The 13,355-nt window shown below is 42.4% G+C and overlaps 1 long non-coding RNA gene across 1 annotated transcript; it reads right to left on the bottom strand.

The window, feature by feature from the left end:
* Nucleotides 1-9,783: 9,783 nt before the first annotated feature.
* LOC138590940 (uncharacterized) lies at nucleotides 9,784-12,493 on the bottom strand. The gene is made up of 2 exons (XR_011308072.1): nucleotides 12,326-12,493; nucleotides 9,784-10,634 (listed from the first exon to the last, which is right to left on the bottom strand). It is a non-coding gene; the product is annotated as an uncharacterized lncRNA (long non-coding RNA).
* Nucleotides 12,494-13,355: the final 862 nt, after the last annotated feature.

Raw genomic sequence — 13,355 nt, forward strand, 5'->3', positions numbered from 1 at the left:
TGTCCACAGATGAAACAAACTTTCGAGTTTACTCTAAGTTCTCTTTCCTCTACAGTCCACAGGTGGAAAAGTGACTCAGAGACTTTAACAGTCAAATGATACAAATGTTTATTAACACTCACCCTGCCTCAGCCTTCAGTTTTGTCTCCTGCTGCGCCATCGATTCAAAATGGTGGAGTCTGCTCCGTCGTGAAGTGACTGAACACTTTCACGTTCCAGCCCTGTTGAGCCTGTATCCCGTGATCAGGTTGCTCCTCCCCTCTCCATTTACAGGAAATATGGTGAGTCGATGATGTTTCATGAACACACTTCAAAGGAACTCTTACAACACCGACTTGAATGACAGTGAACATCTTAAAAACACAGCTGCCTCAGAAAGACGTGTTCAGAATAGAGTTGAAATCTTTCACACAACATTAAAAGAAGGCATCGGTGATCAATTTAAGAACCGTGCACTGAACTGGATGAAAGACTTGAAGCTGATAATTCATGGAATGATGAATGGAAAAATACTCGCTGTACTGAAAACAAACAAATGCAACTTAAAATACTAAACAGATATTATTACATTCCTTCACAGTGGTGCAAAATGGGCGTAAGAGATGATGGTAAATGTGTTAAATGTGGTGCTACTGAAGGAACTCTGCATGTTCTGCTGTGGGAGTGCAAAGAGTTAAAGATCTTTGGGATGGCGTTACAAAGCAAACGACAACTTACATCAATATTGACGTTCCACTCACACCCGAGTCATGTATACTGGGAGATTTGCATGACTTCAGTAGAGACTCTCGAAGAATCAAATCTCATCTTTTCTCATGTAGCACAAGTAACTATTCATGAAAATAAAACATTATTTGCACTTATTAAGAAAGAGGCACCACCTTCTAAGGGAGGGAATTAAACACATTGAATTTTGGTAATAATCAATGTCATTATCTGGTTTGTAAGTTCAGAATGTTTATTTATATTGAAATGATGACAGTGCTGATTTTTTTAACCTCCTGCTGCCACCACAGATGGTTACGGGTTAGGTAGCTAAGCTAACAGGTTAGCGCAGTGGGTCTGAGGCTGGCTTAATGCTCTGAAACTTTGAGGACAAATTCCTTGACACTCCGGGTGGGATCAAGCTACTGGAACCAGAATAACAGAAACACACCAAGTCCTTTCAATAAGCATATCTCACGCTCGGCATGCGAGCTAACAGGGGTGAAGCCCTGATACTGTCTTCTACTAATGCTGTGGATGACAGGCCCACCTGCTCTGAGTACACCGGCACCACTTGGACAGGGGACTCACTGACAGGGTCCAGTCTATTATTAATATAACTAAACATACGTGTCAGTATTAACTCAGTGTCTCAGTCAGCCAAGGTTTGTCTGTTTATTTTAATTCAATGGTGAACCTCCGGTATATTTCCACATCACACGGGGAACCATAAATAAGCAGCATAAATAACTACTTATGAAACTTTAAATTTCACTCATGAAGAAAGAGGCACAAGTTTCAAAGGAGTGAATTTAATCAGATAGAACTTTGATAACAATCAATCTCATAATCTGGGTTGCGAGTCAGAAAGAATTGATTGTTAGTTTCTGCTTGGAAAAATAAAACAGGCAACGACTACGGCTAACTTCTCCTGCAGCTGATCAACAGTTGCATTCCTTGCTTTTCTTCTATTAATTTATCTTTTATTTATTATTCCCACACATTTTTTATTTCTTTATTACAAAAACAGCAACACGGAAAGTAGGCCCGATGACATTTCCAGCAAGCTAGCATTGTTACAGTTGGGACGCCAGTTTAGCTCAGCAGTTTAATCACACGTCCCATGTACAGAGGCTACAGTCCTCGATGCACGGGCCCGGATTTTTTCCCTCCCTAGGATTAGATGTATAAAGTAAAAAGAGAGGTGAAAGGTTTTACACTGTTCATGAACACATTTCTGCTAAAACTTCTTGTTAGTTCACGATCTGCGTTTCGATCTGTGAGGCCTTAATTTAATATCTTTAAGCTTTGCTGTCAGAAGTCATGATTCTGAGCACAGATGTCAGCCTGTGTTCTCTTGAGCACAGAGAATGCAGAAATAATGTGGCTACATTTACGTGTTTTCGACTCCCACCCTCGGCCCTTTGCCGCGTGTCATCCCCACTCTCTCTTCCCCTGTTTCCGACACTATCCACTGTCCTCTCTCCTTCAATAGAGGCATAAAAAATGGGTTGTTTAACTTGAGGAACTACTTAAAATCACCTTTATTCTGCAACAGAGGCAATATTTTTGAATCCACATGTTCACAGGAGTTCTTGCAGACCTTTCGGAGCAGCAGTGAGTGTTGCTCTGAAAGGTCTGCAAGAACTCCTGTGAACAAGACTTGCTGGCTTTTTCAGAGATGACAGTTTGAAATGCTGGAGGAGGAAAAGTAAGATCTGTTAGGATAACGAGAAGTGGGATGGTTATCATTGAATGTATGTCGAAGCAGCAGAGAGATAAAGCTCTGAAAACACAAACATGTGAGGACTACAGCAGTGTCACCTGCTTCCCACATGGAGCAGAGGTCAGGAAGAAGGGGGTGCTAAGTGGCGTGCCTCTGTCTGTTGAGGTGGACTCTTTTGGATCTTCCAGGAGTGTGTGAAGCAAGACGAATGACAAGATGCGGAGAAAGAGAGACGGAGGACACTACATCAGTGTGTTTGTCTTTAGAAGGAGAATTGCCTGAGAGAGTGTATCTTGATTACGTGTGCTACAGAGTGAGGCCGTATGAGAAAGCTCCTCTCAGGTGCTCCTGCTGTCAGGAGGACGGACATGTTGCTGCTGTGTGTAGAGGAATCAGAAGATGTGGGGAAAACAACTGTTATGACAGTAACTGTAAAGTAGAGAAAGATCAGGCAACGTGCCTTCACTGCAAGGGAAATCACTTCACAGGGTGTACACAGTGTCCAAAAAGACTGAAGGAGGAGAGAGTGAATAGGATCAGAGCTGAGAGGGGACTGTCACACGCTGAAGCTGTGAGAAGGATGGAGAGAACTGATGAAGTGATGGCTGTGCAAAAGGAAGAGGAGACAGTTGAGTCTGGGTTATAGAATGGGATATGTCATGAAAGGGGATCACGTTGGGTGGACAATGTCAATATTTTACAGTGTAAAACTGAAACAATCCAGTAGGTGGTGGTGATGTAATGATTATGGATTGTGGAGAAGAAGAAAGCAGGAAGGAGACACAGCAGCAGGTAACTCAAAGGAAAAGAGAAAATAATTCATAGAATCTAATTAAAGCAATGACAAAGCAATGTACATTTTTGTGTACTATCACACGTGCTGTTCAAAATCTCAGAGCTGAACTTCCTCGAGGCAGGATGGGTGGAGTAACTCACATGCTGTGTTCCAAATGCAGCACTATACTAGCAGTACGTCCTGATTTGGCCAACATGTAGTATGCACTATGCAAACAAAAGCAAAATGTGCAGTATGCCAAAAATACCCGGATGTCGTACTGAATCGGAGAAAATCTCTAGTATGCATCGGACCAGTCTACCTCTTCTTCTTCTTCTTCTTCTTCTTCTCTCTGAGACATAGACGGATTACCGCATGGGCAAAGTGGGTGTGTGCCCAGGGCCCCAGAGCCAATAGGGGCCCTTGGCCTTCAGAGTTGTTGTTTTTTTTTGGTACAATTTAAAAAATATATTGGAATGATTGTGGTCTTGAAAATGTATGATAATAAAATCATTTTAATGTTTTAGAAATTATAAGATTAAATCAGTAATGTGTGATGACACAATGACGTAAGTACCTACGGTGGGGGTCAAACATACAGCGCGTTTTCAAAATGGAGAAGCAGGCGCTCAGTGGATCGGCTAAACGAAAACAGAGGAAAGAAAAAGGAGCCACTTTGGTGCAGCAAATACCATCCATCTCATCATTTTTCACCAGAAAAGTGAGGCAAGATGATGGTACTCATATCAGTGGTGCCAGTACTACAACTCACCAGGACGACCTGCAGGATGCTAACACTGCTAGCTCAATCTCACCGGAGACGTTTGGTAGTGGTGGAGCGGCGCTGCCTCCTACGGACACCGCAGCGGACAATGCTAGCAGTACTACGGCGGGCAGCAGCAGCAGGGGCCAGGCGGCCAAGCCAGGTCAGCCTGAGCAAAGTCCTCTTACATCGCCAGCGGAGGATGAGATGTTAGCGGCCGGGAGCGAACCTGAGAGTGCCGTACAGCAGAGGGATGATGATGAAGACTCCTGGTGTGAAACTGTTACTGATCCTGCGCTGTGGGGATATACATATAGTGACAAAGCTAAGAGTGTTCTCATTGAAAGAGGGCCCTCTTCGTTTCACAACAGACGAGCAAAATACCCTGTATCGACAAGAGACTGCGGTTTAGGTGGTCGGGTTCGTTCATTAACCAATGACATGATGTGCAGTCGACTGCCTAATGGACAACTAGCACCACGAGAATGGGTGGTGTATTCACCATCAATCAATCAATCAATCAATCAAATTTTATTTGTATAGCGCCAAATCATAACCAGGGTTATCTCGAGACACTTTACAGAAAGAGCAGGTCTAGACCGACTCTTTCCATCAACTGGACATGTGTTTTGCTTTGCCTGCAAACTTTTTGGGGCAACAAAGAATGCATTTGTGGACGGTTTTTGCGACTGGAAACATTCGCATCACATCTCAGAACATGAGAGGAGCCCAGTCCATATGTCCAACACGCTGACACTGATGCAGAGGATGAGTGGAACTGGCACAATCGACTCAGCCCTGAGAAAGCAAACTTCGGATGTGAGGGGATATTGGAGGGATGTTCTGCGACGTGTAGTGGCAGTGATCAAGTTTTTAGGAGAAAGAGGACTGGCATTCAGAGGGAATGACGAGCTCCTTGGATCGCCACATAACGGCAACTATTTGGGGATATTAGAGTTAATATCCCAATTTGACCCATTTCTGGCAGAGCATATTAAAACATATGGTCAGAAGGGCAGAGGGAGCGTCTCATATCTGTCGTCAACAATATGTGAGAAGTTCGTTGACATGATGGGAGAAAAAACCAGGCAAGTAATTGCAGAAGAGCTCCGAGATGCAAAATATTTCTCTGTCATTGTAGATTCCACTCCCGACCTCTCTCATGTTGATCAGTTAACATTTATCTTCAGATTTGTTAGCAAGGCAACATAGTGGAGCGTTTCCTGGCATTTGAGCCAATTCAGAGCCATACAGGCCAAAGTCTGGCAGATTGTGTGACTGCCATGGTGGAGAATCTTGGGCTGGACTTATCTAATTGTAGAGGCCAATCATTCGATAATGCCAGCAACATGTTGGGCCGGTACAATGGACTACAGGCACATCTGAAGCAAAGAAACCCATTAATCCACTATGTGCCTTGTGCTGCCCATTCTTTAAATTTAGTGGGTGTAAACAGCATAGAGGTAAGCAGTCTAGAAGTGGGACAGTATTTTGATTTACTGCAATCCTTGAACACATTCTGCACTCGGTGGAGCTGCCGAGCAGACTCGACTAAAGCTCTTTGGCAAAACTACGTTAAAATAAGGGAGGCATTAGAGAGCATAGCTGAAGATGAAAAGAGAAAAGAGACACCTGAAGTGAGGCCAGCACACTCGCTGTACAATTAAATAAACTGGAAAATGCATTCATGGCTAATTTCTGGAATACCATTCTGACTCGATTCCAACTGAAAAGTTTACAGTTCCAAAAAGCGGACATAGAGCTCAAGACAGCTGTGCGCCTTCTTATATCCCTGCGTGACAGAGATATATCAGCACAGAGAGATCTTTTCACAGACTTTGAAAAGGAAGCCTTATCTGTGCCAGGCGTGTGCCAGACGTACAAATATGACCTCCAGCGCACCAGAAAGCGCAAACGATTTGAGGATGACAGCGCAGAAAAAGATGCGGTATTTGATGGGAAAAGCAAATTCCGAATAGAAACATTCAATGTGGCTATCGATAAGTTAGTCAGCTGTCTCAGCCACAGAATTGATGCATACAAGCACTTGTGTGATCTGTTTGGTGTTCTTTTCATCTCGGAAAACACATCCGACCGTGAGTTAATTGACAAAGCGAACACACTTGCCTTTGACAGCAATCTTGGAAATGAACTGATTCACTTCAGATCTTTCATCAGATCAGACTGACAGAATGTGCCTCCATCGAAATGTCTTAAAACAATACTTGATTGTGGATTACAGTCAACATTTCCTAATGTGTACATTGCCGTAAGACTGTATCTGATGCTTCTGTCAAAAAACTGCGAGGGAGAACGGTCATTTTCTCAAATGGCCAGGATAAAAATGAACTTGGGACAAAAATGACCCAGAGACGCCTTAACAGTTTGTCTCTCATGGCCATAGAGGCCGAACTGGTCCAAGAGTTGGACTTTGATGACCTTATCAAGGACTTTTCCTTGAAGAAGGCCAGGAAAATGCCGATGGTTTAGGTGAGTAGTTTCACTGTGGTTTTGTGTGGTCGTAGCTGTGGCTCTTTATTGATGTTCATTCATGTTGCCTTTATTACTTTCACGACTTGTTTTAGGTGGTTATATTTTAATTAAGATGTGTTTTACTCCATAATACTGCAAGGGCTGGCTATTTGAGCTTGCTGTCTCTCCCATAATATGTGTATTGTCCTGTACATGGCAGGTGCCGAACAAAATAGACCTAAAATGACAGTAATTTTGTGTGGTTGTGTGTTGCCCGGTGTTGTTATGTGCGTAATGGGAAGACCGCCTTTGCGCGCGCACTGTTTGCGTGTGTAGGCAGGGGCCCGTGCCGAGTTTGTGTCCAGGGCCCGTGGTCATGATAATCCGTCTATGGCTGAGATTATGGCGGATTGCAACCAACATTAAAAGGTGCATACCGCCACCTACTATACCGGAGTGTGTATCATCATGGGCTGATACTGTACCTCAGGTTAAGTAACATAATAAATCAATTAATTAATTAAAAAATGATATAAAATAGATAATAGGAATAATATTCTTATATCCTACGATACAGTCCTGTTTCTCTCAGAAACATAATGAGTGCTTTGCCACGTTTACATTTTCACCCATCCCTAAAATCCCTTCCAAATTCCATCCCCGTCCTAACCTACCGATCTTGACATGCAATATGTTTCTCTCTGCATTATATTTCTGACACTTCATAAAGACATGTCCAACATTCTCAGGAACATCACATGCATCACACTTTTCTGAACCACACTTTGCCATTAAATAAAGAGTTGATTTCAATCCAGTACGTCCAAATCTTAACCTTGCCACTGCCACTTCCTCTTTTCTGCACTTCCCTTTATATGACTTAACCTTAATTGATTTTTGTATGTTATAATAGTGCCTCCCTTTGACATCCATGTCCCACTTCTTCTGCCACGAGTCCCTCACTGCCGTTCTTATTAGTGATTTGGCTTCCCCTTTTCCAAAAGGAACTTTCAATATTTTATCTTCATCTCATTTCAAGGCTCTCTTTGCAATCTTATCTGCTCTTTGGTTACCCTCCACCCCAGCATGAGCAGGAACCCAGCAACACTGTACATTAGTTCCAATCCTTTGCAGTCTCAGCATTATTGTACATATTTCCATCCATAAATCATCTCTTATTGTTTCTTTAGAATTCAGGCTGCTGAGTGCTGCAGTAGAATCTGAACAGACGACGACTCTCTCTGGCCTTACCTCTTCTACCCATTGTAATCCTAAAATTATAGCAACTATTTCTGCTGTATACACAGACAAGCAATCATTCATTCTTTTACATCTAACTATATCAAATTCTGGTATAAACACTCCTGATCCTACAAGTCCACTTCCTGGATCTTTAGATCCATCAGTAAATATTTGCATAAAGTTATAATATTTACTTTGAATATACTTTTGAACAATGTGTCCAACGTTAACCATATTTCTTTCACTCCACACCTTCTTCTGCTCTACAAGTTTCAAGAAATAATCAATCTTCTTCCTGATGCTCTCGTTTGCAGTTGTAGGTCACATAGAGGCGTCAGTATTAATTACAGCCTGTTTCATAAGCAGATAAAAACTTCTCACAGGAGCTTTAAGGACAAAAAAGCTTGAAAAAAGTGAAATTGTCTGACTTACAAACTGCCTGGTAAGAAGAAAACTCTCTTTAAAAAGAAGCTCATGTTGCCTTGATTTAAGATCTTCAATCTTAATCAGGTTTCATTTTTTAGTGTCCATGATGCTTTAAAACATTTCATGGTCATAATCACTCACTATGGAACTGGTTCCAAATGAAGCTGCCATCAGACTGTACGCACTACAAGCAGTTTGTGATGAGCTAACTGAACCTTTATTCACTAACCGGCCATCCTTATATGCTGTTAAAGTTTAATATTGACACGACGGGGCACATGACCTGCAGCAGCTGGCTGACTGTGAGCAGGTCTAAAGAGTCCTCTGGACCGCATCAACTAACTCCTCGTATCCATGGCAACGATCACTTGGATCCAGGGAAACCGCTCGCCTCTCATTCCTGTGTGATTTAATATTTCTCTGCTGTGTCTGTTGAAAATCTAGTTTTTATTTCTCTGTCTTCAGTCGGAGCAAAGCGCAGACAGACAGATCGTATCTGTATTTATTCAGTGAGAGAGACTGCTGTTAATGTTTTAATACAGGACGACCCCAAACCGACGAGGGAGGAGGAGAGACGGTAAGAGCTGTGATCCACAAGCAGCCTATCAGAGTTTATAATCATGCAGCGCAGCGAGGACACAGATCTGTGTGTTTCTCGTGCCCCTGACTCAATAAGGTCCCAATCTGTCCCGTATTTCTGTGCACAGTCCGCTATAAAGGACGAACTACGTCTCCACATGCTGTGAATGACACGAGCGGGAGCTGTTACCTGCGAGCAATGACTGTATATAAAGGACTATATATGTCAAGTATGTATGTATATATCTTTTTATACAGTCTGTGCCCGCGAGCCGTTCATCATAGTTTATAATAACGCTGCGCGGGGAGGAGACAGATGTTTCATAACGTGGATCTGTGTGTTAATCACGCAGAACTTTCTGTCTGTTTCTTCACTGTTAACAGAGACTCCAGTCTGTTGTACTTCATATATTTCACTGATAAACACTGAACTGCAGAGGAACATCAGACTTCATGACCAAACACAGTTTTATATCACGTCATCACTTCAGTCCGTACTCACCCGCTCCCTCCCTCCCTCCCTCTGTGCTCGTGCACAGCAGCTCTCCCTCTCTGTGCTGCGAGTCTGCATCACAGTTTTTCTTATTATTTGATGTTTTTTAAAGTCTCATGAAGGTGAACGAGGCTCCGTGTTTGTTTGCATACAGAGCGGGAAAGTGAGATCTGATCACAAGTGGTCACTTTGGGTTCAGAAATAAAGACAAAGTAAAGTCCAGGTCCAGCTGGAGGGTGGAGGAGGTGGTTGAGTGTGGAGCAGCAGGAGTGGAGGAGTCTCAGTGTGTCTGCAGAGACTGTGTAGAAGGACAGAGCAGCAGCAGAGCAGTCCACATACTGTGATGATACTCTGTCACACCCAGAGGAACACACGGGGATGATGATGGACTTTGTGTCTGACAGTGGAGCTGATCTCAGAGCAGTTTGGACTACAGCACCGAGAGTCATCTCCACTGGGTGTGATTCTGTTGTGGCAAAAAAGTTCCCCGAACCCTCTTGTCTGCCACTTAATGTCAATCTCCAATAGGTTCTAAAAACTCCTAAAAATATAGTCAAAGTCTTGAAAAAACTCGGACAAGCAAACACTAGAGACTGGCAGAATCTGATGCAAAAAGAGTTTATTCCCGTATAAATACAAACAAATAAACCCGAGTCCATCCGGATAAGACTGCCCACACATTAGCTGCTCGGTCTTATATACTCTAAACTCCTCCCTCGCTGGGCTCCGGCACGTTTTTTCCCCATTGTCAGGTCTCTGCCTAATTAGTTAGTGTGTCACAAGTGGCAGACTTGTGCCACCACCTGTTGGAGCCCCCCTCCCTCAACTCTGGCTCTCTGCCCTCAGCTTGTTAGGATTCTACTTTAGAGCTTTAGAGCATTGGATTATAAGAACTTACTTTAAAACATTTGACAATAAAACCTGAACTATAAAACATGTGACTGTAAAACTTGAAGGCATTGGACAATAGAAACGTTAACTACATTTTGACCATAAAAAACTTTACCTTTAAGACATTTGATTATAAAGTTTCAGTTAAAACATTTGATTATAAAACTTTTGGATATATAACTTCAACTCTAAAACATTTGATTGTAAAACTTTTGGATATATAACTTTAACTCTAAAACATTTCATTATAAAGTTTCAAATGTTTTTCAAACATTCCCTCCTGTGGGACTGAAAAGTCCCATAGCAACAACTTTAAGTGATCACACTCATGACAAATGCATCATCCAGGCACATTTTTTTCCAACAATTCCTCTGTCAGTCACTGCTGGATGAAGCTCTCCTCTCCACTCTACCTCCCAGTAACATGGCCCAGTCAGAGCCTCCACACACACAAGCAGATGCTGCTGCTTCACCCTCTCTGGATCATCAGGACACAGCTGATCCTCTGATACACGACCATCCTCCTGATCGCTCACACTCTGACAGAGATCAATACTTCCACCTGATGAGAGAAGAAGACAGACAACAGAAGTCATATATCAGTGTTTACAGAGAGGCCCTCATCAGCTGTCAGTCAGCGAGGCAGCACATCCAGTTTAAAGACCAGCAGAGACTTCAGTCTGTTCATACCACAAGTCTGAACAGGACTTAAGTACACAGTGGAACTTAACTGCTGAGAGACCCTGAACGCATCATGACTGCAGAAACAGAGACATATTCACTGCTTACTGTAAACATGGATTCAAATCAGTTTCTCTGTGACATTTTTTCTGTCAGGGATAATGCCCGACGAGGTGTCCATTATCAGGAATCTGTGGACTCATGGAGGCCAGAGCCGCTAACACCTGAGGGTTTGACTGATACCTGGAACAATCATTACCATTCCATAATGTTCTGATTAGGGATGGGCACGGATATTCAAGTACTCCATTATTCTAAATGACGTGGGTATTCGACTATAGCTGTAGCTTATGGATTGTTTTGTGTGCCTAAAGTTCATTAAATATTATACATTAGCTATATTAATCACATATTGTTCATTAAACATGTATACCAATGTCATTTAAAATGTGTAAAAAGTAGAAATAAAGAAAAAACATGCCTGGCACAGCAGCGTAACTAATTCATTATTTAAATCCGTCAGGATCGGACAGGATCACATGGCTGTATTCTCCTGTATTCTCCTGGACAGTGTATTAATATCAGCGCCACAGGGAGTTATGCTTGAGGATTATAATAATTTACCTCTTAGTTCCGTGTGTGTGAGTGTGCGTCTGTTTCTGCGTGTATTAGAGACAGCGTGCGGCAGAATGAGCGCTCTGTCCCATAAACAATGTTATTCACTGTCAGCAAATACACTGCTTGTTCCTGATGAGGAAGAGCGCTACTGTGCGTCCCTGTGTGAGTAACAAACAGAGACTCTTGTGTTGTGAAGTCGCCGATGTAGGCCAGTCTAACTGATGCGCACTTTAAACAGCGCTGTGTGCTACACTTTGTTTTTGTAGTGAGGTTAACTGGATATCCGATTTTTTTTAATATAATATTGGAATATTGACATGCCTTCAAATGCCCATCCCTACATTTTAAAAACATGGAAACATTATTCACTCCTCCAGTAAATAAAACAGGTCTTGGACACCACTCTGCAACAGGAGATATTTCTTGTCTGCTCAGCTATTAGCGAGAAAGCTAACAATATACTTGCTACATTAAAAGTCAATAATCAACAGTGTAATAACAGACAGTGATTTGCAGGCTTCAGGCAGACTGATCTCAGAGCTGTGACAAAGATGAACTGATGAATTGTTTAGTGCTGAAATGAGAGAACGAACACTTTGAGATCAGATTTGATGGTACGACAGTTTGATGAACGAGGACCACTGTCTCTAAACATCTTGTGATGCTGTCAGCTGTAATCCAGCTTAATGTCCTGTACACATGAACACAACAACAACAGTTGTCTTCACATCAAATCAAACACGTGATCACAACAAGCTTCGTGCTGATCTGATTGGCTGTCTGTTCTCTCTCTGTGTTTCTGTCCAATCCTGAAGCCTGTCACTGTTCTCCTCTCACAGCTTCACTGAGGACAGCAGCCACTGGGAGGGTTGGAGGTTTAGCAGACAATACTGGATCTTTGCTGTGATAATAACTGTGTTTAGTACAATACTGCTGAAGCCAACATGGACTGACCTCAGAGTCTCCAGTCTACAGTGTGGACTCTCCACAAGATCAGAGAGCAGCTTCACTCCTGAATCCTGCAGCTTGTTGTGGCTCAGCTGCAGCTCTCTCAGATGGGAGGGGTTGGACTTCAGAGCTGAGGCCAGAGAAGCACAGCTCATCTCTGACAACCTGCAGAGACTCAATCTGAAAAAAGAATAAATGATGCGACTTTGGAGGAAAATGTTGGAAAAAGAAAATACTGAATATATTTGTTATTTTTTTCTCGTACAAACTGAAATAATTAATAAATGTTTCTATTACTGATTTATTTAAAAACATGATGTGGAATAAAAGATGAAATCAGGTGTTTCAGAGGTTCACAGTGAATTATACAGTGTAGGATTTTTCTTGTTCTATGAAGGTTTTAAATGTGGAACTCAACATTGCTCTGCTACAGTCAATGGACTAAAGCAGTGAAGAAGAAAATAGACTTCAGCATTAAGATACTCAGTGTGGATCAGTATAATATCAGCCTCATGTCTGCAGTTTAGTGTCAACACAACTTTCACATCATATTAATCTCAGCACAGAAGTAAAACATGGTTTCTGACCTCAGAGTCTCCAGTCTACAGTGTGGACTCTCCAGAAAACCACACAGCAGCTTCACTCCTGAATCCTGCAGCTTGTTGTCACTCAGCTCCAGCTCTCTCAGATGGGAGGGGTTGGACTTCAGAGCTGAGGCCAGAGAAGCACAGCTCATCTCTGACAACCTGCAGCGACTCAATCTGAATAAAGAATAAATGATGTGACGTTAGAATACAATGTTCCTGCATGAAATCCTTTAATGTTTAATAATGTGTTCAGAGCTGAAGAAGGTTAAGAAGGTCAAAGTTCAGAAAGTGGAAACTCCAAACACCTGAACACAACAGGATGCAGGTTAAAATGTGTGAAATACACAAAGTGAAAAAGAGCTCTCATTAATATTAATGACAACATGCTGCTACTTCAATAAAGACGCAGCGACTTCACCTCTTAAACTCTGCAAGTGTGACAAGTTCAA

Source organism: Semicossyphus pulcher, unplaced genomic scaffold (assembly GCF_022749685.1).
Source record: "Semicossyphus pulcher isolate SPU_LCO1_2020_fin unplaced genomic scaffold, fSemPul1.0.p SCAF_14, whole genome shotgun sequence".
Taxonomy (NCBI): Eukaryota; Metazoa; Chordata; class Actinopteri; order Labriformes; family Labridae; genus Semicossyphus; species Semicossyphus pulcher.